We start from the raw sequence: 25574 nt of genomic DNA on the forward strand, positions 1-25574 counted from the left end.
AGCAAAATCATAAACACTGATTTGTATAGTATTAGTCCCATCTTCAAATTCTATAAACTTCTGCAATCCAAAGTAAATCCTTATTTCTCTCTACAACTCATTGAAAGAGTTGGGGCCTGACATCTGTGAAAAAAAATGGTATGAGGAGCCTCTGATCTCATACCCAAAGCAAACAGGCACAGTAGACCATTTCAGTGTGACACTTAATATATTTATATACTGTACATAACATGATTTTTATTCAAAACATTTAGAGGAGTAACTTGCATAAGTAAAGCAATCCAAAACAACCCACTGAAGCAAATTTATAGCAATTTAAATAACTATTGCTTTAGCTTAATTCAGCTCCTTATCCATGGGTTTGTGCATTTTTCTACATAATGTTTAGCTGTCCTTGGCTGAAAGCACTTTTTACTCTTCCAAACAAACCTACCTTAAATATGAACAGTTTGTTCTTACAATGAATACAAAATTTAATCCCCCACAGAAGGCCATAATGTAACAGGCTGCTGGAGTAAATTGCATTCAGTTTAGCCAACAGACTTGTATTTGATCCACTGACTGGGGCCACGTACTTCAAAGGGTGGCTCATTTTTGTAGATATGGTTGCATAATTCTTCTAATGGTGGTTCTGGATCAGTGGTAGCAAACTGAGCCGCCTCCTCAATTTCCTTCCTTACTTCCACATCAATCTCCTAAAACACAGAAGACAAGTGAGGCTGTGACAGTCTTAAAACCAATGTTGGTCTGTTCATATAAAAAGGGGGTGGCAGATGGACCAGTTACTGCCCATTGCTGGATTTCCTCCTTTCAGCAACTAATGCAGAGTGAGATAGGGGTTACATAAGAAGATCCACAGTCAGGCAAACTTCTAGTGACATTCAATAGGAAGTACATTTGCCTGACTAAGAACTGCAAGATTTGGTCATAGTGCAAACATGGGAGCTTCAAGTGCCTAATAGGCTAAAATTAAACTTCAAGCCCAAAAGGTCACTTGTCATTCCATAGGGATCATGATCACGCTATCCCCTTCCATTACAGCTGCTGACTGCCAGACACATGTGGCAAGATCTTTTGCAAACTTTACCTGTTAGTTAAGCATACAAAACACTCGCAGGGAATAATAAGCCATTTCCTGAGGGATTAGTGAACTCTGGCAACTAACTCCTCCCCACAGCACCAAATGACTGTACTGCAGTCATTAACCCCAGTTAGTTATTAATTCTCAGTGTCCTGCATATGATTAAAAAGTAATAGAAGTCTAACTTTTCTCTAGAATTACCACTAATTATGTTCCAGTGACTTGTTTATTAGTAAAGTCACAAGATGAGCTTGACAGAATTTATATTTTTAAGTGCACTGTACAAGATCAATGATTAAGCTCCCCCCAATTTAAATTTTCAGAGTTGTTGAAAATTATGGGGGGGGGGGGTCCAGACAATTATTTAATGACAACTTTTTGAATCTCAATGTCTATATCATATCAAAATATATAAAGTAAATATCCCTAAATAAGTTAATTCTTAAGCAGAATTTTTCTTACTTTGCCTTTCTGTAAACGTCAATGGAAATATTTTTTTTCCATGGCTGTGTGTGTGGTTAAATAGATGGTTATCAACATTTAATCCTTCCAGGCCTATTTAAAGGATGCAAATTAAAAACAAAACTCCCTCATCATGAAATTTATAATGCACCAATGGAACACCTCAGAGTTGGCATATGCTCACATTCTAAAGGCTGAGATTGGACCAGAATAAGGAAAGAGCTCTTATACATAAATTGCCTTCAGAAGGTAAAATGAAAGTGTGTATATCTGGCTGATCCCATTTACTTTTAAATAGATCAAATAGTGTGGCATTCCATTGTTACAATTTTGCATGTCAGTTTCTAAAACAAATAGTTCAGTTTCCAATAAAGAACAGAACTTTAAGTGCTTCTATTTTGTAGACTCAAACCTACACACAACTTAAAGGAAAAGAGCTACAGCTGTAATTAATAACATGCATATTCTACATTTCCTCTTTTTAACTGGCCTGTGCCTCTTGCCAAATTTGTTTAGCCAATTCAAAGAAGAAAAATCTTATCTCGATAAACAGCAGAAACTGAAAAGAAGTGCAGAAAGAGTTTAACACGGCTGTAGCATAATCTTTGAGACACTTGGGTAGAGATGTTTTAGAGGATTTTCTTGGACCTGCCACCACCAAACTGAAAGGGAATGGGGATGACAGCTTTGGAGTTAATCCCTAGTAGCAGTGATTTATCCTTGGTGCATTTAAAAACATTTTTTTTTTAATTAGGCTATTTTGAAAGCCCCAAGTAGTAGGTCTTTTAAAATACAATTCCCAGGTGACAAAAACTCCTCCCCTCCAAAAGCTGTCACTCAAAAGTTTGCAAGGAGAAATACTGCCCTAAATTCTGTTGTTCAGAAACGTGTAACCTCACTTGCATTCAGTTTTGTCTCTGTTAGTTAAAGTTATTAGACTCCTTTTGTTTAAATAGGAAAACAATGAATATTTTCATTAGTCCCTTATCATTTCTCACCAATAGCACTTTTATGCAGGCTGGGGGGGGGGGGGGGACTATTGGCAGCACCATCACAGGGCTCTTTCACAGGCTGCTCATTTATGCTTTCACAGATTATCACCAAGAGTAGTCTGAAAAATATCACTTAATACCTTCAATTCCTCGACACTAGAAAGACTGTTGTTAAGAATTCTGTCCTTCAGCAGAGTAATAGGGTCACTTTTGCTTCTGACTTCTTGAATTTCTTCCCTGGTACGATAGCTATGGGAGTCAAGGAAAGACATGCATTATATAAGTTCCACACACTACCACCCAGACATATGAGTTGTGATTACCCATTGACACACAGCAAGAATTTTAATGAAGACAGTTAATTTGCCACTGAAATAAGGTGAAAAAAGTAGTTATTGGTGTGAAGGCTAATACAATGATTGCATTGGGAGATCTGGATCCAACTCCCATTCTGCTAGACTTTGTGTGACTGGGCAAGTGACTTACTCTCTAAAATGGCTATTTCTCTATCTCACAAGGGATGTGTTAATGAATTAATCTCTGTCAGATGATGGGGAATTTAAGCTTGGAGAGAATATACTTGTATTTGTAAGACAAGTGCCTACATTAGGCAGTGCCTAAAGTTAGAAATTAAAGCCATCTCATGTCCTAGCCACTAGAGGACTGCTCGCTACAGTATCTTCTCTCCTCTAGGTTTAAGGCTTCTACTTATAGGCTTCCATTACTTCCCTTTTCAAGTTAAACAGAACTTTCTGAAAATTCAGACTTACTGCTCAGTTTGTTTGGAAATTTTTTTCCAACTTTCTTCACTGGCCCCCTAAACTGGGTTCAGAGTCTTTCCTTTTCTCACATAACAACCAGCAAAAACAATCCGCAGGAAAACTAATCCTCCACTGATACACATGCAACTCCATTATTTTCAAGTTATGCTCTCTGAGGGCTGGTCTACACTACCGCGGTAAATCAACTTAACTTACGCAACTTCAGTTACAAAGTTGACATAGTTAGATCCACTACCACAGTGGCTACACTGTGCTGTGTCAATGAGAGAGCGTCTCCCATCCACTTCCCTTACGCTTCTCAGGGAGGTGGAGTATATAAATTGATGGGAGAGTGCTCTCCCATCGATTTAGCATGTCTTCACCAGACCCACTAAATCGACGCTGCATCAATTGCAGCAGTGCCAATCTACCAGTAAGTGTAGACATGCCCTTAGATCACACAGGTGTAACTTGTTAGAACTCAGAAAAAAAAAATCTTAAAGATGAAGCACAAGGAGGAACAGAATCCTGCTCTTATACTCAGCTGTGAATCAAAAAATTGTTTGATCACTGAAGAAATTGACAGCCAGCCTTCAGGGACTAAAATCAAATATAATCACACACAAATAGAATGAATGGTGTAACAGGACCACCTCCTCTTAGAAATTCTCATCACCTGACCTCGTTTTCCAGCAGCTAGAAAATATCCTTCCTGAAATACAGAATCCACATGGAAACTCTAGCACAGTGCTCAGTCCCCAATGTGTTTAAAAACACTTGGCATAGAGCTCGTGCGCTAAGGGTGACAACTACACAAAATACTAAAATGAAATTTTTCATTCCAAATTAAAATACCGTTACTTTAACTTCTCTACCAAAGGACAATCAACACCTTCATTGAAAGCATGCACCAGAGAGGTTTAAAAGCAAGCTGTTTTTCAGTTAAAGCTTACATAAATAGTGGGAAAAGGAATTTGTTGGTGCAGAATAAACACGATCTTACTGAATGTAAAATCTTTGAAAAAGCTCTCTAACATTGGGACTTATGCCATTTTGAAGTATTATGAGTCAAAGCAACTGAGAGATATATTAAGTTAGACATTACTGTGATGTGTGCAATATAAACCTATTAAGAGATACAGTATAGCATTGGTGATGTGTTATTAGGCAAGGGGATATGAGTGGTCAAATTGATTCTCATAAGCAAGATTTCAATCTTAATTTTTTTTACATGCCTAAAGGTGGATTTCAGCAAGGTATCCACATTTCTAAATTTTTGTCCGTGGCACGACTTTGTTTGATACTGAGTGTGCGGGTACAGAGAGAGAAAGAGGGAAACATTACTACCATCTTATCTACCACTCACTAGGCCTTGTGTGTAGATTACCCAATAGAGTAAGTTCACACAATCCTTTTTACTGTACCTTATTCCGGGGTCACTCATACTGTGTCCATGATAACGATAGGTCTGTAACTCCATCACTATAGGACCCTGAAAAAATAAATAGTTTCTGGTTGTTTTCATAAGCCTAAAGAGCAACAATAGCATATACTACAGATCCAGGCATTACTCACTCGCCTCAGCTCTCATTTTGTGTTTGAATGAGACAACACCAATGCTCGCCTAAACCACCTTTCCAAGCTCACTCTTTGCATTACACATGATCTCTTGCAACATGGACAAGAAATATGTCATTATCCTGAAACTATTCCTAGATGGGTATCAAGAAGAACCTTGGATATATGTTTTGTGAAGGCAATTGAATAACTTCACTTGGCAGCTTGTTCTCATGTATTTAAACAGCATAGCTCCACAGCATCAGATGTCAGTCCATCATTATTCAGCAAGCTTCAGTTGCATAAAATTGTCCTTCCCTTTCAAGACTGTAATAGAGTTGACCTTGCTCTACCAGTACTGATTAGGTCTCTATGCCAGAACACTTTTAGTGTCAAAAATAGTATTAAAAAATAAATTCATCCACTTTATAAGTGGTTCTAAAGTTGTAGATGAAGTGGAACAACCACTCCAATACAGAAGATCTGCATTGTCATTTTATATCATGTCTGAGTTAATGCAAATTACTGTATATGCCTTCTTTTTACAGTTTTACTCTTCCTACATGACCTCACAAAGATTTACTTCAGTTATTTTATATTTGTTGCAAATACAGCAGGATGGTTACTCTTTCCCCCACCCTTTAATTGGTAAATAAAACGTTTAAAGCATACTCAGAAATCCTCTCAGCAGAAGACATAAAATGGATGAAAATACATGCTTTTCAGTTTTAATATGATCTTTTTACTTAAGTCAATACATTTTGGTAAAAGGTATTTAGACAATCCATTTCTGTAAAACTGATAGAGAAAAATTTGGTGAAATAAATATTATATAAATAAATGTTTGATACTGAAACTTTCCTTAATTGAGAAAAAGAGATACAAAGAGAATTTCAAAAATAATTTAACTGCAGAGTATTGGGTTGGTATGAGATTTTGTATGTGAGAACAATATAGCACAAAATAATTACCTTATCCCTGGTAAAGGACTGATATTGAGTTACTTACTTTTCCAGATCTACAGTGTTCAGCTGCAAACTTTGTTGCCTCTCTCACACAGAGAATATCCATACCATCCACCTGTTAACAGAAAAGCTTTTTAATTAGAGTAGAGCAGAACAGACTTCAGAGGGTGAACATCAATTTAAGTATTCCCATAGATTCAGTATGAATTCAAGATCTCTAATCATCTGCTCCATTATGAATACGGAAAAGATGGAAACTGTTCTCACTCTTATCCCTGGAATGTAGTCTCCTCTTTTGTAGTAGTCAGTGCTGGCTGCAGCTCTCTCTACTGAAGTACCCATTCCATACCTGTTGTTCTCACAGATGAAAATGCATGGCAGCTTCCACAAGGCTGCCATATTATATGTTTCAAATATCTGACCCTGGAAGAAAAACAGTAACATGTAAGTTGGGTCCCTCTTTGGATTCTTTAAATTTTAAGTATCAAGGCCTACAGGGGTTCTTTCACTTCCACCAAAGGTCTGGCTAGTATTTGACTCTGATAGGGAACTCAAATTCTGAGTCAGTTCAGTCTTGAAAGAAGAAAATCATAGGGTTGAAGATCTACTTTTCATCTTAACCTGTATGTAATAAAATACTCTCCAATTAAAAAGTATTATCCTTAACCCCTAGATAGCAACATTCAGGATAAACTGGTGCACCAAGGAGTTCACAACACGAAAATATTTTCAACAGAAAATTTGAAAATTACATTAATAAAAGCAATGTTGGACTACACATGTAACATGCTACAGTTCTACTTCAGTTAAATAAAGAAAGTTCCAACAACACTGTTGTATCAACTACTCTATGCAAGTAGAGGTCACGGAAAAGGTCATCACTTGAGAATTCTATTTGCTAGTGGAAACTGGGATGGCTTCCATAGCTGTGGGGAGGGGAGAGGAGATTTAAAGCACAGATTGTTGTAGAAGTTGCTATAGTTAAGTTTCTAGCCCTTATTGGTAAAAGAACCTTCTCCTGGGGGAATTCTGCACCACTGCGCATGCACAGAATGTATGTTACCCTGTAGATTTCTTTGCTTCCCCACAGAAAAATGACTTTCAGCTGGGGAAGCAAAGGGAAGCCACAAGAGCAGTATGTTTTGGGTGCCCAGGGCAGCCAGCAGAGAGGTAAATCACTGTGGGGCAAGGGGTGGGGCTGGGGAAGACCTGGCTGGTGGCTCCTACCCTGTGACAAGGGACACGGGACTTCCCCTGAATGGCATCTGGGGCTGTATCAGACCCAATCCCAGATTTCTCTCCCAGCTGTAGGAAGCTCTGGAAACTCCTCCCTCAGCCCACTTCCTGCACCCATCGCTCCTCAGCTGCAGAGGGAGGGATCACTGTACAGGGAACTGCTCCCCCAACTGCCCACTCCATGCATCCTCATACTCAGACCCTCCCGCTGGGCCTCACTTAGGGTGACCAGATGTCCCAATTTTATAGAGACAGTCCCACTTTTGGGGGATTTTTCTTATATAGGCACCTATTACCCCCCACCTCCTGTCCCGGTTTTTCACACTTGCTGTCTGGTCATCCTAGCCTCACTTCCCCCCTGCACCCGGACCACTTCAACTAGCCACCCACACCCAGATCCCCACCCTACCGAGCCCCCACCACCTTCACCTGGACCCCCCTGCAGAGTCCCATTATTGTTGCACCCAGAACCCAACAAGCCCCTGTGCATCCAGATCCCCCCCCACCCAGATCTCCCACTAAGCCGCCTGCACCCAGACTGCCCCACACAGAACCCTCTCAACCCACACCTGGATCCCCTCACACTAAGCCCCTCCACACTTGGATCCTGCGTTGTTGAGCCTGCCTGACCACACCTGGTGCACCTGGCATGGAGGGGCAGGGCTCTGGAGTGTTTCTGGGGCAGGCCCGGTCCTTGCGCAGTGTCAGGGTTGGGTGCAGCCTCACCACTGAGTCTGTGTCCTTGGGGGGAGCTGCCCAGTGATCTCCCACCTCTGTGCAGCCAGTGGCCTGTGCTCCCCAATGCCATGATGGAGCCTCCACATTTGACAAATAATGTTTGCAGAATTTTAAACACTTTACACAGAATTTTTAATATTTTGGCGCAGAATGCTGTCAGTAGTAAATAACCTTTCATACGAGAATCAAATATAAACTGATGAGGTGCTTTTCCCCACCCCAGGTCTTCAGAAAGACAGGTTTATTGTGTCTGCTACTGCTCATGGATTTTTCCAAGCACCAACAGAGCAAAGTCAGAATGAAATTAACACCACTAGTCAGTTTGTGCTGCACTTGAGAACTCTGGACAGCAGAGAAACTCAAGAATCACGTCAATGTCATGCGTCTCCTACTTAGGAAAGCCATGAGCAACAGCAGAGGCAGGCACTGAAAGCTGTTCACAGGGCAGGTCCAGAGTATGCAAAGACATCTCCCCACAGCACTTGCAGGCTGAGACAGGGCTAGAATAGTGAAGACCTGGCCCCACTCCCTCACAACTTCCTGGAGGGGAAGAGAGCTCCAAATGCGGGGAGTGGTGGGGAATATGGTGCTTCAAAATTATAAGAAGGCACCGACTAGCAATAAGTTTAAGTGAAAGATGTGCTCCCAAGCATATTCGAGACCCTGGTAGGAATTCCAGGAACCTTTGCACTTCTGGTATGTGAAGAACCACTAGGGTGAAGACTTCCACCACCACCACCCCTTCTCTTGTCTTTCAGATCTACCTTTGGAAAGCAAGCCTAATCCCCTAATTTATAAGCTTTCCAAACTTAAATTTTCCAAGCTCTAAAATATTTTTATAATTCGATCAGTGTGAATGCCTAAAGTATGTAGAGTGATTAGACAGAGCAGCAGCCTGATAGTGACCAAAAGTTATCTATATGACACAAGTCTGGCTCTTAGCCACATTATAAAACCCTCCCTTCATCACAACTGCCAAGCTTACTGACTTCTACATACAAGTCACAAAGTGACTGAAACGAATGTCAATAGGGCATACATAGGACAACTCTCACTATACACATTTAAATCAAGAAAGCTTACTTGATTGGCAGCACCATCTCCATATAAAGTCAGACAGATCTCATCTTTGCCAAAGTACTTACAGGCCAAGGCAATCCCAGCTCCAAGAGGAACCTACAGTGAATTATAAAACAGATATAACAAGTCAAACATTTGGAGCAACTTTTGGAATAGTTGGAGACACACAGCTGTGAACTATAAAAATTAACTTTTGTAAATGTATGCAATTAATAATGAAAAGTATAGCTACAAAGGCTGTTAACTCATTTCCATAAGACTTGATTCCTGTTACAATCTAAACTCTAGTTTTCACATAACATTAAATAATATCAATAGTTTAATCTCTGTTAGATTCAACTATATGTTTTGATTTGTAAAGAATTAAGTGGAAACCAATTAGACTATGGTCACGTATAGCAATGATTGCTGTAGGCAGGCCCATAGCAAGAAAGGTGATGTTGGCACAGAATCTAAGTGAGATTTAATTTGATTTTCAAATGCTAGACATTTGCATACTGTATCATAGTACCTGAGCACCAACAATGCCATTGCCACCATAGAAGTTCTGGGCATACAAGTGCATTGATCCTCCTTTTCCTTAGCACATCCTCCTTTTCGACCTGAAAGGTGTAGGCATATAATGAAAAGAGGTTACATTTTAAGTATCTGACAGGACACAACAGGGAGCTACAAACAGATGGAGAACAGAAGAAAACAGTGCAACAATTACAACTAGCATCAAAGTAAACATGAAATGAGATTAGTGAGAGAAATGAAAACAAACATCTACTGGAAGAGTCCCATCATTCTATAACATCTTAGTATTTTCTAACAAGGAAGTAGATCCTACTTGTGTTCAGACAACCCCACCCACCCCATCCAAATACCTCTGATACATGCTGTAAGCTACAGCAGAGAAACACTGTTAGTCACAACTTTGGGTAAATACGGTTCCTGGGAGAAAGGTTCTAACCTGGGTTTTCCTGACCATTCTAATCGATCACCTCAGCTTCACTGTAGCAATTACCATAACAAGAGTACCCTCGTGTAACCAGGTCATCCCTGACACAATTCAGTTGTGCATTACAGGTAAAGTCATGCTGTGCTACAACTCCAGTAAAGACCCAGACAGTAGTACAGCTCAAGGTCAGAACCATCCAAACTACAAAACTGGAGGGTGTCAAGCCCTATCATGAATAAATAAGATCCACCAAAAGCATAGTTTAGATGGGACCTATAGCACAAATAATAATAAAGCTACTGTAGCAAGACATGCTTCTAGATAATGCTCATGTAGACAGAGTCTATGATATCAAGCAAAGCTTTCAGAAGTGGTGTAAACTGAAAGGAATAGCATTTTGTATTACTCCAAGTCATGAGAAGTATCTGAGTATTAAAGTTACCTTGTAACTTTATTGTGTGGCATCAGGAGAGGTCACAGAATACTGATGATTTACTTTGCCATATTATTGTGTGACATCCCATGTCCCAATTTATTTAGTATGTCATAGTCAGTTTAGATCAGCGATACTCAGACCTCAGTGGTTCAGGAACCACATTAACGATCAACATTACCCAAAAGAGCCACAGCAGTGTAAATTCACGGTTTCATTTACTATAGTACTATATTCATATTTAAAACAGTATGATAGGGGAAATATTTAATTTTTATATCTTATTCTCACAGCAAAATGACTGACCAAGTAGTATTATTTTATCAATTACAATTGATTAACAGAGTAAAAGCATGCTGATTGGTTAATAATTACATCACACAGTATTTTAATATCATGTGCTGCAAAGAGCTACTGGAAACACATTAAAGAGCCATTTGAGGCTTGCGAGCCTCAGTCTGAGTATCACTGGTTTAGATGTTATCTGGAAATTCTGATGCAAGCTAAGTACAGCAGTGCCTGAATCCCCATTTTATTCAAGATGAACCTGTAAGCTCAGCAAGGATCTCTCGGACAGAAGTTCCGTGTGTAGGCATAGCCATGCGCCCGGTATGCTGTTATCAAGTGATCTGTTGGTTTTATGGCAGCTTGAGTCCAACACAGCACGCTTCCTGTTGTAAAGGAAAAATAAGTCTGACAACAGAGGACAAAACATGAGACTCCTCTAGCCAGCTCTTGAGGCTGAGGGCCAAGGTCCCCATCCATACTTAGAAGATCTGTAGCAATGGAGGGCAGCAGGTACAGTTGACTGCCCTGCACCTCAAAGGAGACATATGCTTGACATATGGGGCTGGAGCTAGGTCCTTTGAGAGTCACTGGACTACAACAGTCTGCAGCTCCAAAATAATCAAAACCAGCATAGGAGGAAATTGATGATTAGGTCAAGGAAGGTGAGAAACTAGGAAAGCTTACGGACCACTGTCACTGCCTGTGTGTTCAACCACTTAAGCACCGCTCTTCCGATGCTCACCATGACTGACCTTTCCATTCCCCATGACCAGCGAGCTGGGGAGACAAGTATCACCAGCCCTCTCACAGAAGAGGATTTTGCACCACACACCCAAAAGGGGAAAAGGACAGGCAGCAAAAACTAGGCCACAGACATCCCTAAAGTTCTTTCCCTGCTGACAGATACTATTTTAGAGGCCAAAGATCTTTTGCCCCAGCCTTCCCAAAGGACATCTGGGAAGCTTGATATGGAGGAAGCAGGCAACCCCAGCCCTGCCTACACCTCCAGATTAGCTGTAATCAGAACATTGCAGATGCTGGTTCCCTGTGCCCATCTTCGGCAGCTTCCTGCTTTCTCCCTTGCTGCTGTTGCCCCGAGGAAGCTCAGGCAGATCTTCTTCCTACCTCATTAGCTGGGGCACATATGATCTAAAGTGGGTTTTCTGTTTGTCTTTTTAAAGAAGGAAAAAATAGACCAAGTTTTGGTTTATACATATATTGAAAGAGAACGGGTGTCTGTGATCCAAGCTATGCTTTAAGACTAAGATATTTACCATTGATATATGCTTCTAAACTTAGCTCCCTCTTCATTCAAACCCCTACATTAAATAATGCAACACACAAAGAATCCACCCTTTTTTATGAACTCTCTGGACCTGTCACTCACCTGACCATCATATAAGTGGCAGAAGCCACGAATAATCTTCTGTTTATACAGTTGGTCTGACTTCAGTTCCATGCGCCGAATTGTCTGCATAGTCTTGTAGTAACGAGTCCCTCCTCCCGAGTCAGCACTGCTGTGACAGGAGGGCCCTCTTCCAGACGATGGAGATCGCATTTCTAAAGACACAGTCAAGGAGGTATTTCAATAAGGTACATGTTCCTGTTTGCCATCTCAGCACTAAAAATCCAATATTTTAATTTATGAGGTTCAAGTTCCAGATAGTTATTGAACAGTAAAACCTGAATATTTATGACTAAACCAGTGGTTCTCAAACTTTTCCAGACTACTTTACCCATTTCAGGAATCTGATTTGTCTTGCGTATCCCCAAGTTTCACTTAACGTAAAATCTATTTGCTTACAAACTCAGACATAAAAATACAAAAGTGTCACAGCACACTATTACTGAAAAATTACTTACTTTCTCATTACTACCATGTAATTATAAAATAAATCAACTGGAATATAAATATTGTACTTGCATGAGCAGTATAAACAAGTCATTGTCTGTATGAAATTTAGTTTGTACTAACTTCACTAGTGCTTTTTATGTAGCCTGTTGTAAAATTAAGCAAATATCTAGATGAGTTGAGCTGAAGCTCTGGGGTGGGGCCGGTGATGAGGTGTTTGGGAGGGGGCTCAGGGCTGGGGCAGACAGTTGAGGTGTGGGCTCTGGGGTGGGGCTGTGAATGAGGGTTTTGGGTGCAGGCTGCCCCAGGGCAGCAGCAGGAGAAGAGGACTCCCCCTAACCATCTCCCCGCCTGCAGCAGCTCCGGGGCCGGGGGAGAAGTGCCTCTCCTCGCCGGCAGCCCTGCACAACCCAACTTGCTCCCTTCCCTGTCCAGCCCCTACCTCTCCAGGCTCCTGTGGCTGTGTGCCTGCAAGGCCCTTTATAGCCAGCTGCGTGGCCACGCAGCTTAGAGGGAACTTAGATACCCAGTCCTTTAGTAGGGCTATTCCTTTTCAGAGGATGGCAGCATTTTGCACCCCACAGCTATTATAGCAGTTTCATCTCCAATGCCAATCCACTGACACCAGTGGGCTTACACCAGGAAGAAGCTGACCCAACTATTCTATCAGCAGACTCAGGAAGACAGCACTGCTTCACAAGTCACATTCCAAAGACAATCTAATCTAAAAACCATAATGGCTAGCAACACAGGTGTGACACTCTGTACCTCAAAGTAGCACCCTGGAACCGCCATATTCACCACTGTGATATTATGATGTTTTTTACAAAGTATGCCTTGAGAGATATCATTTTGTAAGTTTAGGATTTAGAATGCATGTTTCTATTTTTATTTCTTAAGGTAACTATCTCCTTTATGCCTACCACTTATAATCACTTAAAATCTATCTTTCTGTTAATGTTTTACCCTTACCAGTGAGTTTGTCTAAAGTGCTTGGAAAATCTGCTCAGGTCACAAAGGCTGGTGCATGTTCACTTTCCTATGAAGAAGTGGTGAACTAAATAATGAACTTATGGTGTTCACGCTTCTGACCAGTGCAAGATGGTACAGTTCTGGGGTGCAAGGCTGTGAAGGATTGGCTGGAGCCTCTCTATTGATGGTTCCTGAGTGGCTGGGAGATCATTCATGTAACTGAGTTGGGTGTGTCCCTGCCTGTGGATGGCTGTGTAAGTGCAGTGCCTGTCAGAGGCTTGTAGCTTGACATCACCAACACAGTGTAGGAGGCGAGCCAGGCTGGTGGGTTTGAGGGCTCAGTGGTCCCACAGTCCAGGTTGCACCCCGGGGACCCCATCACAATAGGACCAGGTCTTATTCTATACACCAGCACATAGAGAGCCTTTTGTACAGGGTCTCCCTTTGCCTGCTAAAAGGGACACCACCTTTGCAACATACTGCACTCCCTCACCCTTATACCATGCAGGAAGATTCTGTGTGGTTCTTCTCCCACCAGTCTGGATGAGTGGGAAGTGGGTACTTCCCAAAACCAGAACAGGAAGTGAGCATAAATTATCGCAGATGGAGTCTGATGTAACTGAAACTGTTTTCCCTCTCTGTGCTCCAGAACAACCTCTTCTTCCTGGGGTAGCTAGTGGCATAGGGAACACATTCTCCAGGGACTGCAGCAAGTCAAACAATTACAGAGGATGCCCCACTCCTTCTTGCATGTTCCCCAGAATCCACAGAGACCTGAGGGAAAAGGTGCATGTTGGGAAATGGAACCCATGGCTTCTGCTATGGTGTGACATTTTGGGGTCCACCCAGACCAGGCTACTGCCTGCCCTTTGGATGCCTTGGTGCTGTGCAGCCATGGTTCAGATCTCCGACACCAGCAGCCAGCCCACAAGCATAAGGTTTCACCCTAGCTCTCACCATCCCAATTACTCTTTGCAGGGTGATGCCAGCCCTTCCAGTCCCAAGTCTCCCTAAATATGTCCATCCCAAGTTCTTAACTACCAGATACTTGGATTTTTCACATCTGAGCCGTCAGCCCTGAAGACATGAACCCAGTCCCCCAGATACCAGTTTATTTTGGAACACACGCTCCACACAGTTTGCACAACAGAGACCTGCTTGGTATGAAAATAAACAGACAACCACAGGCTTTGCACTTTCCTATTGGATAAAATCCCTTTTCTAATAGGAGTTACATATTGCCTTAAAAGTTTCCCAGCTTACCCCCTAATTATAAGGGGGATCCAGTATTCACAGGTGCCAGCTTCCTCCTTGCTCCGGCTTTGCCCGACCCTCACTCCACCCCTTTCCCCAAGGCCCCACCCCCAGCCTCCTCTTTCCGCCCTGGCTCTGCTGGAACAGCTGACTGTGGCAGGCAGAAGGCACTGGGAGGGAGGGAGAGGAGTTGATCAGCGGGCGGAGTGGGGAGGGGGAAGAGACGGCACTGGCTGACGGTGGGTGCTAAGCAGCCGCTTTTTTTTCCGTGGGAGCTCCAGCCCTGGAGCACCCACCGAGTTGGTGCTTATGCCAGTATTCACTGATAGCATCCTGCCTTGAGACTGTCTCCCAAGTTCTGGATGCTCTTCAATTCAAACCACTTCCATTTTAAAATGGTTTGCCTTTCCCCCCCCCCCACTTCAATCGCTACTCACAATAGATATTCAAAGTGGGGAAAACTCCCTCCTTTCTTAGTTTCCAAAGACTGATTTTCTTTTCAGTTTCAAGCCATTTTCCTTTGCTTTGATGGTTCCTCAGTGTTATTTCTTGGACCTGACAATGGCTACATGTTTGAAGCTAGTAGCTGGGGAGGTAGTTCCTCTCTGCCTGATTGCTTCACCACCCTGGTGTGAGGTTATGCTGAAGTTGCACCACAGTATCTACCACAATTTTCTATATATATATTCACTGTATAAACTGTATACATCTCATAATGACTATGAGACTAATGACTAAAACCACCCGTTCTCTCCTTGGGGTATCTGGACCCTGATTGTCACACATGGGGAGCAGCAAATACCATTCCTCTGATAGAAGACTGTCAGGGAAAACCAAATAGGAGAGAATGACCGAGCCCCTTAAGAGAACTCACTGATTTCAAACTTTAGATTCTGTCGACACTGATAGGGCCAGAGATGAACAATGGTATTGTGTACTACTAAAGGCCCGGTCAATCCAATACGCACTGGCATGCTGGGTATAACGACAGGAGACCTTCATCCTCACAAGTCCGTGCAGATGCTTAGTGCATGTCTCAAGGGCAATTTAAGCTAAAGGACAAAGCTGGCACAACAATAAACGGGTATAAACTAGCCATGAATATAGACTGGAAATTAGAAGGTTTCTAGCCATCAGAGTAGTAAGGTTGGAACTGCATTCCAATAGGATTAGTGGGGGTAAACAGCCTCCCTAATTTTAAGATAGACCTTGATGTGTTTATGATCAGGATTATATGTAAGGGTTGCCTGAACATCAGGGGACTGGGCTCCAGGACTCAGGAGGTCCCTTCCAGTCCTAAATTCACAATATTTCAGGTTTTTCATCTCAATAATTTATGCTATTTTTTGTTTTTTAGTTACCTCAGAATCTTACATTAGCATTTCAAATATCCCAAACAGCAACAATTTTTACTCTTGCCTCGTAACTTGACTTTTTTTCATGCACTGAGGGAATATCAGTTGTGAACTCCTGCCAGGTGCCGATAGATATAGAAATGTTTGGTTCTGAACATTCAGAAATTATGTCTTTTCTTAGAGAGAAATCCACAGTAGTAATATCTATAACAATACTTCTATTTAATGCTAATTCTCAAAAATGAAATATTCAACTTCCTTACCTTAATATCAAATGTAGCCTCACTTGCAAAGTCTGCATAGTTACGAGATGCCACCACCACACGGGAAACCTAAAAAAAAGCAATACATGTTATTTAAATTTAGAAGTCAACAACAATCCCAAGGAAAAACGAACATTTCCTCAGTCATTTAAATACTCAGTCACCATTATATGTAGCAATTATGTTTATCTTCCCATAGTACTAGAGAGTAGTTTGGATTTTAACTTGTACCCTCCCCCAGATATTAGACCTCCGTTTCTAACTTGATTTTTAGAGGTTTTTTAAACAGAAGATTGGGTGCCATCTTAAGCTCACAATCGTGATCAATAACTAAGTAATAAGGGAAGCATAAGGATTCTGAACAGTTCTTAAGATCCTGCAAGAATCAACAGCATCAAATCAAAGGGCAGCTGTCTTTTCTGTATGAAATTTACCCTGCGAGAACACAGCTTGAGTGGGACATAGGCTTTGTCCTGGCCCTCTGCATAGGGGTGAATTTCACCTGTATTAGAATAGCAAGAAAAATACTAGTTTTCTGAAATTTAGGCTGCTCTAACCATTTCAAGTTAACAGCTACCCTAGACCGGTACCCATGACTTGGCAGGATTTAAAATTATTCACTTCTAGAGACAACCCAGACCCACTTTAGAAAGGTAATGACAGGAGCAGATAGTTGAGGAACAAAGAATAGCATAGATTGAGCCGGAAAAGCATAGTCATATCTTGGAAACAATGTGAAAACATAAGGGCAAGGGACCTAAGACACAGAAAGCTTCAAGAAGGAAATGTAGCAGAACAGGCAGCACATTTTAAAATAAAGTGTGCATGGATTAGGGGGCTATTCCACACTCAACACTCCTTTGTAACTGTCATAAATGATGGGTTTGTTGCAATGTAATGTAGCTGAACCCCCCCACACACACACACACACACACACTACAGAAATTAGGATTATCCATCCATCCAATCACCGTCTATACAGCATAGTGAATACAATATTTTACCTCTGGTTCCAAAAGCTCAAGCTGCTATATAAAAGAGCAATTCCAATAACTCATTCAGCCAAGCTGCTGACATATATGGTCACATGAAAGGGTCATATAGCACATCATGTAGTTCACCTCCCATACCACATTGACAGGATTTTTTTCAATTTTACTTTTAAAAAAATCCTTAAAAGATGGAGGTCACTCTAGTCTGTTATGACTGTGATCCTACAAGTTACCTTGGCAGTTTATTCTATTGTTTAACTGATTTTATCATCCTAATGTTTTTCCTAATATGAGCAGGTTAAGACATTCTAATCCAGGAGTGGGAAAACAGACATGCCGGTACATAATACTGCATGTACATTTTTGGAATAAGAGTCCATGGGGTATGTCTACACTACAGAAATACACAGTAGCAGCACCATGGGGTAGAGACTTCCTACATCAACATAAAGCGTTTTCAATCAATGTAGTTAATCCACTTCTCTGAGAGGTGGTAGCTACGCTGATGGAAGAATCCTTCCATTCACCTCACCACATCTACACCCCGGGTTAGGCCGACCTAATTGTGGTGCTCAGGGTGCAAAATTTTTCATATTTAAAAATAAAGTAGCAATTAATTACCAGAAACCAGAGTGAACTGCAGTCTAAGCCTGGTCTACTTAAAACTTAGGCCAGGGGTAGGCAACCTGTGGCACGCGAGCTGATTTTCAGTGGCACTCGCACTGCTCAGGTCCTGACCACCAGTCTGGGGTGCTCTGCATTTTAATTTAATTTTAAATGAAGTTTCTTAAACATTTTAAAAACCTTATTTACTTTATAATATATAACTAAACTATTGTTGTATGTAGACTTATAGAAAGATTTTCTAAAAACATTAAAATGTATTACTGGCACGCGAAACCTTAAATCAGAGTGAATAAATGAAGATTCGGCACAGCACTTCTGAAAGGTTGCCGACCCCTGACTTAGGCTGACCTAGCTACATTGCTCAGGACTGTGAAAAATGTATACACACCCAAAATTTTATATTATATATACATAAATGTATGTCTATACACAAATACTACATTGTTATATATATTGTCTCTCTCAAGCACATTATATTTCAACATACTACAAAGTTACTACCCGTCTACAGAATATCAGCAAGCTAAATATGATCCCATTTCTTCCTCCTCTATCCCGCAGCCCACCACTTTTCATCCACATTCACCAAAATTTGACATACCATGCACAATCCACATTACATGACTGAATTCACTGGTACCATCACTACATTTAAAAGGACTTCTTTACACTCTTCATTACTTATTCTTTAAAATCTTGTGGGAAGAGGCTGCACTTTCATTCTGTTTTGATTTACATTTGGGTCCCCCCCCCAATGTTTTGAATGGAGCAGATGACATATACAATTATTTTTCTTTAGTAACAATTCAAGTTTGCCTGAGGGTTGGTAAACAGCTCTCCATGATAATTAATATCAGTAACCAGGGATTTGGGATACTTATTGTTAGTTTGTTGCTTGGCATCAACTTACAGAAAAACAGAACTATTTTCATACTTAACAAGAAATATTGTTCTGTTTTACTTTCCCAAAAATTGAGTACAAATTTAAAAACTAAAAACAAATAACTCTCCACTTTTAGACTCTGAAGAACTTTCTCAGACTATAAACATTTTGAAGCAACCTAAAAACCCCAATATCCTTTTGACCCTTCTTTAATGCAACAGATTAAAAGAAAAAACAACTAAGATTAATGATATTCAAGAAAAATTCTGAAAATTAGACTAAATTAGTAAAATGTAGCAATACTTACAGTGCTCTCTAACCATTTTATATGTGAAGTTAACAATGAGCAAGGAGTTTAGGTTTATATAAAAAGGCTAGCAAGTTTGTAAAGCAGATTATGTATGTATATAATTTTAACTGGCTAAAAGCAAACCTTTACAGAAGTGATGATGTGCCTTACCTCACTAACAGCTCCCTAAAGTAGCAGCAATTGGAGGAAACAAAAGAAAGAAGAGTCAACAGCTGTAATAAAGCAATTCAGGGAAAAAATAATCAACAAACTAGCAAAATAAAAGACAGTACTGTCATTTCTCTTGCTTATGGATGTACTTTAAGACCTCATGGTTTGAATCTTCCCCACTCTGGACTTCATGAAGTCATTTAACACCTGTGCACATGGAGTGCAAAGTCGATGTAAAACATTACCTTATGAAGTGCATGTAAGTGCTACTCTTGATTGGCAGTATGTTAACTCTGACTTTGCACGAGTGTAAGTAACAACATTCAGGGAAAAGAATCAAACCCAAAATTTTCAAACCTGGAAGCCTAAAATTGGGTTTCTAAATCTATATTAAGATATCTCAATAGAACTAGCTTGGGCACTCAAATGTGCAACACTCCAGAAAGCCCAGGCCATTTCTAATTGGGTGCCTCAATGTAGATCAGGGATCGGCAACCGTTAGCATGCGGCTCGCCAGGGTAAGCCCCCTGGTGGGCCAGGCCCATTTGTTTACCTGCCGTGTCCGCAGGTTCGGCCAATTGCGGCTCCCACTGGCCACAGTTCGCCACTCCAAACCAATGGGAGCTGCGGGAAGCGGCACAGGCAGAGGGATGTGCTGGCCACTGAACTGCGGCCAGTGGGAGCCGCAATGGGCCAAACCTGCGGATGCGGCAGGTAAAGAAACTGGCCCGGCCCTCAAGGGGCTTTCCCCGGCAAGCTGCGTGCCAAAGGTTGCCTATCCCTGACGTAGATTCAGGAGCTAGCTATCAGCACCTGGATTTTATGACTTAAAGATCACAGGTGGCAAATAAAATGCATCAGAGGGGACAGATTCAGAGAAAGATTACCTCCAGAAAGGGCAGTCTGCTACTTCCAGTTACAAAAATGACAAATAGCCCTTTAACTTATTAGAGTCCCTGTTGTTCAGGGAAGAATCCTGAAGTTTCCTTCTATACGGACTATAATTCTGAAAGTAAATGCCAATAAATATAGTCTCATAATATTAAGTGTCCTGAAATGTATTTAATATTTCAGTTCTTGATTAAAATGATCTTCACAAAAGCAGTGACAACATGTATTGTCAAGAACTAATGCCAGCAGTATAGGACACCATAAGAGTTAAAAGCCTGGTTCTCGCCTGCTTTAATACTGAGTGCATAATCTGAAGGGAAAAAAAGGTTTGTTTACAGATTTAGTTTACAGATTCTCCTAAAGGCATTTTTCCTCTCAATAGAGGCTCCCTCCCCTTCTGCAGAGTTCCTGATTTCTGCAAGAGAGCTTTCCTCCCTTCCTGAGGTAGCACTCTGCCATTGTACTGTCAGTCTATAAAGCTATAATTTATAAAGGGTTTTGGGGTTTGTTTTTTGAGTTTTCTCAAAATGAAATTTACTAGAAATCAATTTTTAAACTGCTTCATAGAGCTTACATTTAATACATTTTATTTTGCTGTAAGCACACTGAACATAAAGTGGAGCAACAGGCAAAAAACCCCCAAACATAAGATTAGTGGGGTATACAATACACAATGAAAGGAGAATGGGGGGGGGGGGGGAACCCATAAGAATTGGGCTGCAGAGACACTGAGTGAGTGGAAAAGGAAAGGCAATTGACAATTGAAAGAATTCTCTCTGCTTCTACTCATGCCCTCATTCCATAATCTTGGAAGTTGGTGATTGGTGAATCAGCCTGGCATGTTTAAAAAGCAGAAACAAAACTCATTGGTCCAGGCTGCAGACCAAGCAGGAGCACAAACCTGATTCAGAAAAATCTACCATTTTAGTGTAGTGCTCCAAAGTGTGTTTTGTGCTTTCCAGACATGTAATAAGACAGGTAATAAGACAATGTAGTGTGGAATAAGGAGGAGGGAGTAATAGCTCACTAAGCTCATTTGTCCCTGTTATATTCCTACCCAGCCCTCAAACTTGCCAATTTTCATTTATAAAATGTCTCTATTACTATTCTCCTCAGAATGTTGCCCACTCATCCACTGTGCCTACTGGATGACCTTAGGCAAGTCACTTCACCTCTATGTCTCAGTTTCCCTCTTCTGTAAAATGAGGATAACTATATTTATCTCTTTTGTAAAGTGCTTTGAGATCTTTGGATAAAAAATACTATATTAGAACTAGGTATTAGTAACCACTTTTACTTTCTATTTTTAACCCATTAAATCCTCATCTTTGTCAAAGTAACTCCTACCCATGACAATCCCCCTCTCAAACCATGTCCTCTCTCCATACAGCAGGCCTGATTCTGGTTTGCCTTCACTGGTTAACCAGAAGTAACTCTGCTAAAGTCAAAGTTACAAAGATATAAAACTAGTGTAGAAAAGATGAAAGTCGGACCCATTAATTCTCTTAGCCTCTCTTCCAAAATCTTCTCCAAATTAGCCCCTACCACGCAAGAGTGAGCAAGTCACTCTATCGGTCTCAGGGCTTGTCTACACTTACCATGCTGCAGCTGCACTGATGTACCGCTTAGTGAAGACATTACCTACACCAACATGAGTGCTTTTTATTAACTGGCGTAGGTACTCCACCTCTCCAAGTAGCTGTGTCAACGGGAGAAGCCCTCCTATCAACATAGTGCTGTCTACACCAGAAGTTAGGTCGGTACAACTATGTCACTCAGGGGTGTGGAAAATGCATACTCCTGAGCGACGCAGTTATACCAGCATAAGTTCCTAGTGTAGACCGAGCCTCAGAGGTCTGTACTGAGTGGAAAGCACTCTGCTGCACAAGCTGGCTTTGCCAGCCTTTTTCCACCTGGTGTCAGATCCATGCACAAGAAGTCACTGGGGAAGCTCTTTTCCCATGTGATATTGAGGAGGGTCAGTATCACACCGAGAACAGAGCCAAAAGTCATTCTCCTCACTGATTAGTTTCAACACCACAAAGTTGGTGGGTTGTGTCTCACTCACTCACTGGGGGGTCTCTTGTCTATATGGAAATGAGTTGCGAAAGAAGGGTTGGGATCAAAACTTATAACATTAAGATGTAAGATCATATAAAACTTCATTAAACAAAGCAATTTCACTGAGTGTGGGACATCTTTTCCTTAAAATAATCTGAAATTTCAACAGCCCAGTACAAGATTAAGAAATTGTCTGACTATATGCTTCCTGAGACATACAAATTTCACACTCAAAATACAAAAACAAACAACAAACCCCAAAACTAACAGTCTTCATAATCATGTTAGTACACTTGAAGTGGGATCACTTCTTAGATCATATGAACAGAAGAAATGTGGGAAATCTTAATTTAGAGAACATCCTTATCTGTTTCAAATCGTAATCCATCTTCGAATGAATCTCTTTAGCTCACCCAGTAACTATTTTTAAAAGCTTTCTTTCCAAAAGCATACTAAGAGAATTTGACCACATATGCTATCATATCACTTATTTGCACAAGTATTAGACACTGAGTTACACAGCCTAAGAACAGAGCACAAGACGAAAAAATCCTGTAAATTTTCACAGTAGTAGTTCAATAACGTCTTCTGTGATTCACTCCCTTTATGTGGTGTCAACACTTCAAAAGTTATTTTTAAAAGTTCATCACCAAAATGAAATCTAATCAATTTTAAAAAAAGGTTGGTCTCCTCCACAATTTTTCTGAGTTTACACACACAACTGACTACACATGAGAAACACAAACTTCCTTTGTATAAAATTATGTCCAATGTACAAAGTAGACAAACTGAAAAATAAGAATTTTATTCTCTGGTCTTTAGTAACCTTAGGATGACACATTCCAGAATAGTAGGTAAGATACATATATACATACAGTGGTAGGACTGTATGTATATATTGACAGTATCTGTAAATTAGCATTTTTGTTAGCATTTTGAACTTTCCCTCTCAACCACCTATCCTCACTTTAATCCTTATGGTTAGCTATTTTTTTTTTAATCACTAAAAATAACTGAAGAGAGTGAAGAGGGAATTTTACACTAGATTACTGTGGGCTGACCCCAGACCCAGGATCACTGAGATTAGCAGTCAGGAAAAGATTAAGTCCCCTTTTCCATCCCAAAATATTTACCTTTCATTAACCCATTCAGTATTGAACTGCTCTGCATATTACTCTGCTGATGTTTTAAATTGATATTCTATTTAAACTCATACATTCTTGTTCCATTAAGTACATCCGGCAAAAGATGCACTAAAGACAATTGAAGTCTTAGGGCTAGTCTACACTGGCTTGTGGGGTTGCGGAACAGCACTGGGAGGGAGCTCTTCCCAGCGCTCTTAAAAAAAAACCAAACAAAAAAAAAAACCACCTCCACGATGGGCGTAGCTCTCAGCACTGGTGCACTGTCTACACGGGCACTTTATAGCGCTGAAACTTGCTGCGCTCAGGGGGGTGTTTTTTCATCCCCCTGATCGAGAAAGTTGCAACATTGTAAATTGCCAGTGTAGACAAGCCCTTAAGAAGCTCAAGCTACTCCCTGCCCTCCTTAACCCTTTCAGTGCCTCAAGATCACTCCCACTTTTGTTCCTTACTTCCCTTCACTATCAAGAGTTCACAAGCTGGGTGAAGGAAAGGTTGGATTGACCTAAATAGGTTAGGACAAAGCACTCTGCAAATCCTGTCAAAAAACAAACAAAATTTTTTTCATTTAACTATAGGAAGTTACTAAACAGTGTCAAACAGCACACCCTTCCAGCTCCTAGTGAGCCCAAACCAAAAAAGACCGTTGCTCTGCCACTAGAACACTGGACCAGCTCCTACTATCTGGTTTTAATAGCATTTCATGTGATAATATTCATATCACTGCAAGTTTATACTGCACTTTACAAACCTGTATTGACATATTGTGCCCTGAACTATTTACATGACAAGCTGTTACAAGGAAAGGCTTGGGGACTGATATTGATATTGAAAAGGTAAAAAGATCTCTGGAAGTGAGTTTTGAAGAAAGATCTAAGGAGGAAACAAGATTTGGCCGATGAAAAGAGGGAGACTATGCCAAACGTACCAGCAGCATGATGGGATGTGTGTAACAAAATAATTGGGAAGAACATACAGAAACTGACAGAATGAGGACAGTTTGCAATGCTCAAGAAGAATAAGTGGTGATGGTAGGGAGAATTCATGAAGCAATCAGAAAAAGAGCATTAAGCAAGAGTCTGACAGTGCATCTGCACTTAAAACGCTACAGCGGCACAACTGCACTGCTGTAGTGCTTCAGTGTAGACACTACCCACACCAACAGAAGAGATTCTCCCACTAATGTAGGTAATCCACCTCCCTGAGAGGCAATGGCTAGATCAGTGGAAGAAATCATCCTTCAACCTAGCACTGTCTGCCTGGGGATTTAGGTTGGTTTAACTACACTGCTCCAGGATGTGGATTTTCACCCCACAGTCAACCTAACAAGTTTCTAGTGTAGATCAGGCCTGAGAGAGAGGACCAGATACTCAGCTAGTGTAACACAGTACCCATTTACACCCACTGATGATCTGACCTGAATTAGGAAGCAAGACAAAAAGTGATGCAGCAAGGGCTAACAGAAACAGGCAGGTAATGGCAGGTGACCTCAAGGAGATATGTTCAACTTGTAGTGAATCTAAATAAACCAAAGCCGTGCTCCAATTTACTATGTGTATCTGTGTACATGCATGAAGGGTAATTGTGCCTGGACCTGCAAGAGAGAGCCCCCGGGGAGGGGGGGAGGGGGAACATCTCTGCTGGCTTCAACACTCTGATTTGATAAAAGAGAAGCTCCCTGTAGCAGCTTGTACCCAGACACTGCCCTCAGGAGGGCGCCTTTCTGGGCCAGGGATCCCCCTTTAACTAATAGACGGCAGAGACTGAATCACGCCGTTCTTCGCGTTCTCATTTTAAACGTCTTTAAAACGCGCAGTGACTCCGGAGTGCGAGTGACATCAGCCCCCCGGTTTCAGCAGTGGGCGGGCCCGCCCGTCGTGCGGGGAGTTTAGTTTTATTTGTAGCAAGACACCCGGGGGCACCTCGGGGCGGCTCCACGGCCCCGCTCCCGGGGCCCTGCCCGGCGCACGGGCCCAGTTTGCTCCGGCCGCACTCACAGCCGCGCTCCGCTACCGACCCGCCCCAGGGGGCCCGCGGCCGGGCCCGCCCCGCTCCCGCTCCCGCCCAAACGCGGCTCGATCGCGCCGCTCCCGGGCAGCGACGCCCCGCCCCTCACCGGTCTCGCGGCGGCGGCGGCGGCGGCCGGGCCCTGCAGCACGCGGGACAGCGCGGCCAGCAGCATCTTGCGCATGAGGGGGCGGCTGCGCCTGGCACGAGCGGCCTCCTGCCCTCGAGTCTCCTTCAGCGAGGGCCACGCCCTCCCCCGCCGCTGGGCCGACCCTGAGC

The 25574-nt window shown here is 41.7% G+C and overlaps 1 pseudogene; it reads right to left on the reverse strand.

Annotated features, from left to right (window-relative positions):
- Nucleotides 1-189: 189 nt before the first annotated feature.
- On the reverse strand, nucleotides 190-25574 carry LOC120394497 (annotated as a pseudogene).

The sequence above is a fragment of the Mauremys reevesii genome, unplaced genomic scaffold, assembly GCF_016161935.1.
Source record: "Mauremys reevesii isolate NIE-2019 unplaced genomic scaffold, ASM1616193v1 Contig61, whole genome shotgun sequence".
Lineage (NCBI taxonomy): Eukaryota > Metazoa > Chordata > Testudines > Geoemydidae > Mauremys > Mauremys reevesii.